Source organism: Oncorhynchus mykiss, chromosome 31, assembly GCF_013265735.2.
Source record: "Oncorhynchus mykiss isolate Arlee chromosome 31, USDA_OmykA_1.1, whole genome shotgun sequence".
NCBI lineage: Eukaryota > Metazoa > Chordata > Actinopteri > Salmoniformes > Salmonidae > Oncorhynchus > Oncorhynchus mykiss.
This window is the reverse complement of record NC_050571.1, coordinates 7,487,669-7,500,168: the sequence shown is the minus strand read 5'-3', so window position 1 is coordinate 7,500,168 and position 12,500 is coordinate 7,487,669. Positions and strand designations below refer to the sequence as shown.

Sequence of the window (12,500 nt, the reverse complement as noted above, 5' to 3'; positions counted from 1 at the left end):
CTCACTGCCCACAAAATGAGGTGGAAACTGAGATGCACTTCCTAACCTCCTGCCCAATGTATGACCATATTAGAGACACATATTTCCCTCAGATTACACAGATCCACAAAGAATATAAAAACAAACCCAATTTTGATAAACTACTATGTCTACTGGGTGAAATTCCACAGCAATTCCACAGCAATTCCATCAGAGCAGCAAGATTTGTGACCTGTTGCCACAAGAAAAGGGCAACCAGTGAAGAATAAACATAATTGTAAATACAACCCATATTTATGCTTATTTATTTACCCTTGTGTACTTTAACCATTTGTACATTGTTACAACACTGTATACATACATAATATGACATTTGTAATGTCTTTATTGTTTGGAAAAATGTTTACTGTTAATTGTTATTGTTTATATGATCTACCTCACTTGCTTTGGCAATGTTAACACATGTTTCCCATGCCAATAAAGCCCTTGAATTGAATTGAGAGAGAGAGAGAGAGAGAGAGAGAGAGAGAGAGAAAGAGAGGCAGAGAGAGAGAAAGCTTCCACAAACAATTCTAAAATAAACCCAATTTTGATAAACTCCCATATCTATTGGGTGAAATACCAGCGTGCCATCACAGCAGCAAGATTTGTGACCAGTTGCCACAAGAAAAGGGCAACCGGTGAAGAACAAACACCATTATAAATACAACCCATATTTATGTTTATTTACTTAAACCATTTGTGCATTGTTACAACACTGTATATAGACATAATATGACATTTGAAATGTCTTTATTCTTTTAGAACGTCTGTGAGTGTAATGTTTACTGTTCATTTTTATTGTTTATTTCACTTTTGTATATTATCTACTTCACTTGCTTTGGCAATGTTAACATACAGTATATAGATAGATAAAGAGAGACAGATAGATACAGTGGGGCAAAAAAGTATTTAGTCAGCCACCAATTGTGCAAGTTCTACCACTTAAAAAGATGAGAGAGGCCTGTAATTTTCATCATAGGTACACTTCAACTATGACAGACAAAATGAGAGAAAAAAATCCAGAAAATCACATTGTAGGATTTTTAATGAATTTATTTGCAAATGATGGTCACAGGGACGGGCCACTGATTGAGCAGAGCCCTAACCTTATGAAAACCCAAATCTCTCATTTAGAAGTTAGAATCACATTTCATCCCATCACGAATAATTTCATATTCAAACATTTAAATTGAACAACAATTCCATGTGAATCCGATAACTCTGATGTGTAGACTTTCCACTGTAGAGTTTATGTCATCTTATCATTGATGAGAATGTCTCAGATGACAACCGAACTGACATCATATTCATTAAGTACCACCACATATGTTCAATTGGTCTGATTACCAGAATATTGTTCATTTCCTCCCCACCTTCTGATGTTCCCAGAATCTCTATGTTAACCAAGGGTTTGCAAATGTAGCCTCAGTAGGATAAGAGAGAGGAAAAAGGGGGGGAAGAGGTATTTATGACTGTCATAAACCTACCCCCCAGGCCAACGTCATGACACAGCAAATGCTCTGGAAAACAACAGAAACCTCAAAACACCGTCCAACCTGGAACTGAATGAGTAATGTTTAGTCTGAACCTATATTTTATTTTCAAAAGCTAAGAAGAAAAATACATGACATTACTTTATAAGGACTGAATGCTAAATTAAGGCTGCCAAGTCTGATACAGCTTCAATTAGCACTGACATGTCAAGTGAGAGGTGTCAAAGCCCTTTAGCCCAACAATGGCAGCAGAGTCACACAGTCTACTCCAACCACAAGGAGAAGCCTTACAAGCTGCCTCCCGCTGTTCAGAGGTAATTAAAATACAGTACCCTGTGTGTGTAAAGAATGATAACGCAAGATAAGATCACAAAATGAAGCTCCATATGAAAAATCAAGAGACACTTTTTACTGACTCTTATAAAAATGGGAACATCAGCAACCTCATCTTTCACACAAACCATCCCCTTGCATGGCACAGTGCTATATTAGCACACTACCCCTCTGTTAAGAGAGGGGGTGTTAACGAGGGGTGGAAACTCAGGACACTAGACAACGAGGAATCTGAGTCAGCTAATATACATCTCTATAAGTCTGGAACAGTAATGGTACAGGGCAACCCCAAAAAGTTTCAGCTGGACTTTCACCTAATCAAAGAATTAGCCCAGCAGGAGAAGCTCTCCCTTGAGAAAGATACACCCACCCCGAGCGTGTCAGACCAGACCTCTTCATTTTTAACCCCATAGATGAGCAACCCCCAGCAGAAATTCAACCTCCCAGCACAGAGTACTACCCCCTCATTGGAATGAAGGATACATTTACCCAGCTGGAGGTAAGGCAGGTGGAGCTGGAACAGCAGGTGATTACACTCCAGTCAGCACAGACCCAGACAACAGTCAAGCACAACAACACCCCCTTAACCAGACCCGGAGAGCTGGAGATGGAAAGAGACATATCTGCACTCTGGACTGTGGTGAAACAACCTCAACAATATAAAAAGCAAGAGCAGGAGAAGAACAGAGCACTAGAGGAGAGGATCAGACTGCTGGGGGAGAGGGTGAGGGGGGTGGCGTGTGACAGAGAACAACCCATTAGAGAGGTGGCCACCCCTGCAGAGAAGCCAGCAGAACAGCCCACCTCAGCTACCGACTAAAGCCTCGACATCACAGCAGAACAGACAAATGAAGAACCCCAAGCCCAGGGAATCTCACCCCCTCTGAGCACCCCCCTGTCAGCCACCCTGACATCCCTCCTGACAACCCCCCCCCCCCCCCCCCCCCACACCCACTGAGGACATATACAAGACACAGATTGTTGTCCTTATGGACTCAAATGGGAAATATATACAAGAAAAAACTTTTTTTGGACACCAGAGTCTAAACTCTGGTGTCCAAACACCCAGCGCACCCTAGACCTTCTGTCTGAGGATGAACTAGGTTCACCCAGCCACATAATAATACACACAGGCACAAACGACCTGAGAACACAGCAGGAAAGGGTGGCCACAGCACTGAAGGGAGTGATTGAAAAAGCTTCTTCTACTTTCCTCAAAGCACAAGTGGTTATATCCACCCTGCTACCACGAAAAGACTTCCACCCTGCCACAATACAGCGGGTAAACGCAAGTATTTCCCGTGACTGTGCCTCAAAACCAAATGTTTTCCTGGTCCACCACTCCACCCTGGACTTGAACAGCCTCTATGATCAGGTCCACCTCTACAAGGCAGCAGTACCCACCTTCGTCCGGACTCTAAAGGACATCTCTCTCAAACGCAGCCCCAACACTTCATACAGGAGCAACAGATCAATAGACACCCTGCCCAGACCAGCGAGACACTCTCCCAGACCTGCGGGGCCCCCACCCTCCCCCTTCACATAGAGGACCCACACCAAGAGGACCTACATCCAGACCACAACACCACCAGCCACATACACCCCCCCCCCCCCGCCCGCCCCCCAACCAATCAACATCCCCCCAAGTCAACCATGACCGCACTCCATTTAGGTCCCCTCAGATCACACCTATGCCCCTCCTGCCCACCCCATGCCCCCCACTCCCGCAAAGAGGGCCACAACATGGAAGTCACACATACACCCAGGCATCGAGCGGGAAAACAGGCCCAACCCCCACTCTCACACTATCCCAAGCGAGATGCTCAGCAGGCTCTGCTCACACTCACTGGCCTGAGGCCAAACCACACGACCAACAACATTGGACACTTTATGGAACTCAAAGCCTTCACTATCTCATCCTGGAATATCCAAGACCTGAGGTCATCTGCCTTTGGCCTAAAGAGCAGGAGTCTGGACTTCATCAAAGAAATCAGAAGTACAGACATTGTCGCCCTTCAAGAAACCTGGTATAGAGGAGAAGGACCCACTGGTTGCCCTCTAGGTTACAAGAACCTGATACCCTCAGCACACAGGGGCACAAACACCTGCCTGGAGGTGACAGCATTCCCTCCCCCATATGACCCCTAGGCACAACTATGACAACATAACCAACAAAAACAGGTCACAACTCCTGCAGCTCTGTCGCACGCTGGGTATGTACATAGTTAATGGTAGGCTTCGCGGGGACTTCTGTGGTAGGTACACCTATAGCTCATCTCTTGGCAGTATTACTGTAGACTACTTAATCACTGACCTCAATCCAGAGTCTCTCAGAGCGTTCACAGTCAGCCCACTGACACCCCTGTCAGACCACAGCAAAAGCACAGTCTACCTGAACAGAGCAATACTCAATCATGAGGCATCAAAGCCAAGGGAACTGAGTAATATTAAGAAATGCTATAGATGGTAGGAATGTAGTTTGGAAACCTACCAAAAAACAATTAGGCAACAACACATTCAATCGCTTTTAGACAACTTCCTGGACAAAATGTTCCACTGTAATAGTGAAGGTCTACACTTAGCAGTAGAAAATATAAACAGTATATTTGACCTCTCAGCTTCCCTATCAAATCTAAAAATCTCAAATAGAAAACCAAAGAAAATGAACAACAATGACAAATGGTTTGATGAAGAATGCAAAAACCTAAGAAAGAAGTTGAGAAACCTGAACAACCAAAAACATAGAGACCCAGAAAACCTGAGCCTACGCCTTCACTATGGTGAATCACTAAAACAATACAGAAATACACTATGGAAAAAGAAGCAACGGCACATCAGAAATCAGCTCAATATAATTGAAGAATCCATAGACTCTAACCACTTCTGGGAATATTGGAAAACACTAAACCAACAACAACACGAAGAGTTATCTTTCCAAAATGGAGATGTATGGGTAAACCACTTCTCCAATCTTTTTGGCTCTATAGCAGAGAACAAACAGCAAAAACATATACATAATCAAATACACATCTTATAATTAACAATTAAAGACTACCAGAACCCCATGCATTCTCTAATTACCTTGAATGGACAAAATAACAAAATAAAAACCCTCCAACCCAAAAAGGCCTGTGGTGTTGATGGTATCCTCAATGAAATGATCAAATACACAGTCAACATATTCCAATTGGCTATACTAAAACTCTTTAACATCATTCTTAGCTCTGGCATCTTCCCCAATATTTGGAACCAAGGACTGATCAGCCCAATCCACATAAGTGGAGACAAATTTGACCGCAATAACTACCGTGGGATAAGCGTCAACAGCAACCTTGGGAAAATCCTCTGCATTGTCACTACTAGCAGACTCATACATTTCCCCAGTGAAAACAATGTACTGAGCAAATGTCAAATTGGCTTTTTACCAAATTACTGTAAAACAGACCATGTATTCACCCTGCACACCCTAATTGACAAACAAACAAACCAAAACAAAGACAAAGTCTTCTCATGCTTTGTTGATTTCAAAAAAGCCTTCGACTCCATTTGGCATGAGGGTCTGCTATACAAATTGATGGAAAGTGGTGTTGGGGGTAAAACATATGACATTATAAAATCCATGTACACAAACAACAATTGTGCGGTTAAAATAGGCAAAAAACACACAGATTTCTTCTCACATGGCCGTGGGGAGAGACAGGGATGCAGATTAAGCCCCACCCTCTTCAACATATATATCAACTAATTGCCACGGGCACTAGAACAGTCTGCAGCACCCGGCCTCACCCTACTAGAATCTGAAGTCAAATGTCTACTGTTTTCTGATGACCTGGTGCTTCTGTCACCAACCAAGGAGGGCCTACAGCAGCACTTATATCTTCTGTACAGATTCTGTCAGACCTGGGCCCTGACAGTAAATCTCAGAAAGACCAACATTATTGTGTTCCAAAAAAAGTCCAGTCGCCAGGACCACAAATACAAATTCCATCTAGACACCGTTGCCCTAGAGCACACAACAACTATACATACCTAAACATCAGCGCCACAGGTAACTTCCACAAAGCCGTGAACGATCTGAGAGACAAGGCAAGAAGGGCATTATATGCATTCAAAAGGAACATAAAATTTGACATACCAATTAGGATTTGGCTAAAAATACTTGAATCAGTTTTGGAATCCATTGCCCTTTATGGTTGAGGTCTGGGGTCCGCTCACCAACCAAGAATTCACAAAATGGGACAAAGGCCGCCGTAGGCAGACCTGGCTCTCAAGAGAAGACAGACTATGTGCACACTCCCCACAAAATGAGGTGGAAACTGAGCTGCACTTCCTAACCTCCTGACAAATGTATGACCATATTAGAGACACATATTTCCCTCAGATTACACAGATCCACAAAGAATTCAGAAACAAATCCAATTTTGATAAACTCCCATATCTATTGGGTGAAACACCACGGTGTGGGATCACAGACAGACAGACAGACAGACAGACAGACAGACAGACAGACAGACAGACAGACAGACAGATAGACAGATAGACAGATAGATAGATAGATAGATAGATAGATAGATAGATAGATAGATAGATAGATAGATAGATAGATAGAGGGGAGGCAATGTTATTAGTGGGATCCATGAGTATTTAAGAACACAAGCTTGAGCTGCGAGCTTGGCAATGTGAGCTGATGGATGTGGAAATGGACAGTAGCCACGTGTTTAAAGAGCCTGAACTAGAGGAGAGGACAAGAGGAGAGAGGAGGAGAGGAATGGAGTGATGGCACAGAGACAGGGCCAAGCCTGTCTAATACAGCCACAGCGTACAACTGACAGTCTATCAAATAGCGTTATGTCATCCCCACTATGACATCATGCTAGTCGCTCCCAGGTATTGTCCCTTTAGAGCGCTTTCATGGTCAACAGGAAGAGGCTTCATGCTTTAAAGAGACAGGCATGGTCAACAGGAAGAGGCTTCTCATGGTTTAAAGAGACAGGCATGGTCAACAGGAAGAGGCTTCTCATGGTTTAAAGAGACAGGCATGGTCAACAGGAAGAGGCTTCATGGTTTAAAGAGACAGGCATGGTCAACAGGAAGAGGCTTCATGGTTTAAAGAGACAGGCATGGTCAACAGGAAGAGGCTTCATGGTTTAAAGAGACAGGCATGGTCAACAGGAAGAGGCTTCATGGTTTAAAGAGACAGGCATGGTCAATAGGAAGAGGTATTGTGTATTATTTGATCATATACGCTAGTACACTACAGTAATGCCTGAACAACAAGGATCTTTATACACAGAGTTGCACGAGAGAGAGTGAACTAAGGGAACAAAATGTAATTAAATACATGAAAGAGGGTATATTCTAAAAGAGAATGTGGTTGGGTTCTAAATATAAAGAGATGTTTGCTTAAATTCTAAGCCTTTCTTTCTACTGCACTGTCATCCCTGCATAATGTTCTCAGACTGGCCACTGCATCGTTGGGTCATAACAAAAACAACAGCAACAATAACAGAATAAGAATGTCCCGAGGCTACCGATCTGACTTCAAAGTCATTTGTCTTAATTATTTTGGGATCTTCTCAAATTGAAGAATGTACAATGACAAAAAGCTTAACTTCAGAACTGTGTGTGTGTGTGTGTGTGTGTCAGATGTGAGTAACCAGAGCCTGCTGGGAACAGAACAGTGGTTTGAATGAGGATAATATTCCACAGAGCATCTCTCCTGAGACTGATAGGGTTTCTGGGTAACAAGCGTCAATGCTGTTTCACATGGAGGCACAAATACAGGCTTGGAACACAATTAAATGAGAGGCATTTAAGGGAGACCATGTTTGAGTTTCTTTCTCTCTTCTCTCGGAGGACCTGAGCCCTAGGGCCATGCCTCAGGACAACCTGGCATGATGACTCCTTGCTTTCCCCAGTCCACCTGGCCATGCTGCTGCTCCAGTTTAAACTGTTCTGCCTGCGGCTATGGAAACCTGACCTGTTCACCGGACGTGCTACCTGTCCCAGACTTGCTGTTGTCAACTCTCTAGAGACAGCAGGAGCGGTAGAGATATGATCGGCTATGAAAAGCCAACTGACCAACTGACCTGCTGACCTGTTGCACCCTCGACAACTACTGTGATTATTATTATTTGACCATGCTGGTCATTTATGAACATTTGAACATCTTGGCCATGTTCTGTTATAATCTCCACCCGGCACAGCCAGAAGAGGACTGGCCACCCCACATAGCCTGGTTCCTCTCTAGGTTTCTTCCTAGGTTTGGGCCTTTCTAGGGAGTTTTTTCTAGCCACCGTGCTTCTACACCTGCATTGCTTGCTGTTTGGGGTTTTAGGCTGGGTTTCTGTACAGCACTTTGAGATATCAGCTGACGTACGAAAGGCTACATTTGATTTGATTTGAGGCTGGTCTGAGAAATCTGCTTAAGTCAGTCATGCTGATTTGTGAGTGTTTGCCCTCTCTGATAGATAGGACTCAATATTGTTCTGAACTTCAGAGTACGTTGATAGTCTTTTACAGTTTCAGTTCAACATAGAGTACTGTACTGTACACAGTTTAATGATGATGAAAATGTTATCAGCCAAGGCAACATGTGTAATCAAAGTGTGTGTGTGTACAGGGGTTGTAGAACTATAGAATAGTAATGCAGGGGTAATAAAACAGAGATCTAGGATATATCCTAACCCCGGGGAGGGGGGGGGGCATTCTGAAATTGCATTTTTGTCCCCCTCCCAGTTTTATCATTGGAATGTGATACAAAATGAGGCTACAATATGCTTTAGGACCATGAGGACAGCTCCGAGGGGTCGGATAGGCTGTTTGGAGTGTTCATCCGACTGGACAAAAAAAAAAAAAAGTTATAATAGCAATTTACGACCCCCCCCCCATTTCTGAAAACCAACGTTGCGCCCCTGCACAGATCTATCACGGAGCTCCAAGTGGAATAGCCACAAGACAAAGGCATGACGAACGGTTTAAAGGACACACATGTCTACAGCGTTACTCACTCCTCCTCACCAGAGACCAGCCAGAGAGCTAAAAATCCCTTTGCGTATTTAACGTTTATAACAAAACATGTGAAAGCAGCCAGGAATCCTGTCATTTAAATTACGTCCACAATGGAGGATTAGGAGGAGGAAGGAATTTCTCAATGTGAACATTAATTAAATGAATACTAAAATAACTAGACGTGCAGTCCAGTAGGAAGGCCATTCAGTATTTGACATTTAGTCCCTGGTGTGGTCGAGGGCATTCGTTTCTACAGACTGTAAAATAGCTGTTATAATATTACGAGTCGTAGAGTACGGTTGATATTGTGAGACGTAGAGTACGGTTGATATTATGAGTCGTAGAGTACGGTTGATATTATGAATCGTAGAGTACGGTTGATATTGTGAGTCGTAGAGTACGGTTGATATTATGAGTCGTAGAGTACGGTTGATATTGTGAATCGTAGAGTACGGTTGATATTGTGAGTCGTAGAGTACGGTTGATATTGTGAATCGTAGAGTACGGTTGATATTGTGAGTCGTAGAGTACGGTTGATATTATGAGTCGTAGAGTACGGTTGATATTATGAATCGTAGAGTACGGTTGATATTGTGAGTCGTAGAGTACGGTTGATATTATGAGTCGTAGAGTACGGTTGATATTGTGAATCGTAGAGTACGGTTGATATTGTGAGTCGTAGAGTACGGTTGATATTGTGAATCGTAGAGTACGGTTGATATTGTGAGTCGTAGAGTACGGTTGATATTACGAGTCATAGAGTACGGTTGATATTATGAGTCATAGAGTACAGTTGATATTATGAGTCATAGAGTACGGTTGATATTATGAGTCGTAGAGTACGGTTGATATTGAGTCGTAGAGTACGGTTGATATTATGAGTCATAGAGTACGGTTGATATTATGAGTCATAGAGTATGGTTGATATTATGAGTCATAGAGTATGGTTGATATTATGAGTCATAGAGTACGGTTGATATTATGAGTCATAGAGTACGGTTGATATTACGAGTTGTAGAGTACGGTTGATATTGTGAGTCGTAGAGTACGGTTGATATTATGAGTCATAGAGTACGGTTGATATTATGAGTCGTAGAGTACGGTTGATATTATGATTCGTAGAGTACGGTTGATATTGTGAATCGTAGAGTACGGTTGATATTGTGAGTCGTAGAGTACGGTTGATATTACGAGTCATAGAGTACGGTTGATATTACGAGTCGTAGAGTACGGTTGATATTACGAGTCGTAGAGTACGGTTGATATTATGAGTCGTAGAGTACGGTTGATATTATGAGTCGTAGAGTACGGTTGATATTATGAGTCGTAGAGTACGGTTGATATTATGAGTCGTAGAGTACGGTTGATATTATGAGTCGTAGAGTACGGTTGATATTATGAGTCGTAGAGTACGGTTGATATTATGAGTCGTAGAGTACGGTTGATATTGTGAGTCGTAGAGTACGGTTGATATTATGAGTCATAGAGTACGGTTGATATTATGAGTCGTAGAGTACGGTTGATATTATGATTCGTAGAGTACGGTTGATATTGTGAATCGTAGAGTACGGTTGATATTGTGAATCATAGAGTACGGTTGATATTATGAGTCGTAGAGTACGGTTGATATTGTGAATCGTCGAGTACGGTTGATATTGTGAATCGTAGAGTACGGTTGATATTATGAGTCGTAGAGTATGGTTGACATTACGAGTTGTAGAGTACAGTTGATATTACGAGTTTTAGAGTATGGTTGATATTATGAGTCGTAGAGTACGGTTGATATTATGAGTCGTAGAGTACGGTTGATATTATGAGTCGTAGAGTACAGTTGATATTACGAGTTGTAGAGTACGGTTGATATTGTGAGTCGTAGAGTACGGTTGATATTACGAGTTTTAGAGTATGGTTGATATTGTGAGTCGTAGAGTACGGTTGATATTATGAGTCGTAGAGTACGGTTGATATTATGAGTCGTAGAGTACGGTTGATATTACGAGTTGTAGAGTACGGTTGATATTACGAGTCGTAGAGTACGGTTGATATTACGAGTCGTAGAGTACGGTTGATATTACGAGTCGTAGAGTACGGTTGATATTTCAGCAGAGTTGAGGTCCTGTAGTTGGTGGCATGCTGAATACAGGCTCTGGGAATCTGGATGACAGTTGCTACATGAAAGAGTTGCTTGGCCACTTTCTCAGGGATGAATGTTGAGGTAATGTGTCTGAGGTCTCTGGCTTGTCTTGAGTGGAACTCAAGACATATTCAGACATACTGTATAATACCATCCGTTTGTACATCAATATCAAATCACTTCTGGGTAACAATGAAGTACCTTCCCGTAATAGTGTTCCACGAAAATGGACACAAATATTTGGACTTTTTAGCGATTTTTTGGGGGGGGAAGCAAGGACTGTATTGGATGGTTTGAGTGGGGAGGGGAAAACGTATAGCTGTCATTGGCTGAGTGGTTTGGAACTCTTTGTTATTGGTCCATTAACCAATTTACTGCCTGTTGATGTCACCAGGCAAGCTGACACTAGTGGTTAGAGCGTTGGACTAGTAACCAAAAGGTTGCAAGGTTGAATCGCCGAGCTGACAAGGTACAAATCTGTCGTTCTGCCCCTGAACAAGGCAGTTAACCCACTGTTTCTAGGCCGTCATTGAAAATAAGAATTTGTTCTTTAACTGACTTGCTTGGTTAAATAAAGGTAAAACAAATAAAATTAAAATAAACTTCTGTCCATGCAAACGGGCTGATTTGAAGCTCCTGTGTAGATTGTCATTTCAACCAGAAACAATCAGGAAAATAAATGTTCTCACACTTTTACAGTGTTAGTTTCATCAGCTGTTGTACAATATGATACAAAACACAGGAAAAACAGAATGTTGACTGCATTGCACCTTGACAGAGTGTCAGATAGTCAGATTTAAGTGGCTGCCAACTAGTAGTTTGGGAACTCAGTAATAAACCTCTCGATCTACAGAGTTGACCTCTGGGATGTTTTTGAGGAACGAGGTTCCATTTAAATATATTTATATACGGAACAGACATAAGACACTATTAATCAGATACTATACAGACCTGCTATTAATCAGATACTGTACAGACCTGCTATTAATCAGATACTGTACAGACCTGCTATTGATCAGATACTATACAGACCTGCTATTAATCAGATACTATACAGACCTGCTATTAATCAGATACTATACAGACATGCTATTAATCAGATACTGTACAGACCTGCTATTAATCAGATACTGTACAGACCTGCTATTGATCAGATACTGTACAGACCTGCTATTAATCAGATACTGTACAGACCTGCTATTAATCAGATACTGTACAGACCTGCTATTAATCAGATACTGTACAGACCTGCTATTAATCAGATACTATACAGACCTGCTATTGATCAGATACTATACAGACCTGCTATTAATCAGATACTGTACAGACCTGCTATTGATCAGATACTATACAGACCTGCTATTAATCAGATACTGTACAGACCTGCTATTAATCAGATACTGTACAGACCTGCTATTAATCAGATACTGTACAGACCTGCTATTAATCAGATACTGTACAGACCTGCTATTAATCAGATACTGTACAGACCTGCTATTAATCAGGGT

At 42.1% G+C, this 12,500-nt stretch overlaps 1 protein-coding gene across 4 annotated transcripts in view; it reads right to left on the bottom strand.

Annotated features, from left to right (window-relative positions):
- LOC110504507 (probable E3 ubiquitin-protein ligase MID2) overlaps nt 1-12,500 on the bottom strand; it is a 202,585-nt gene that overhangs the window by 99,738 nt on the left and 90,347 nt on the right. The window lies entirely within an intron of this gene.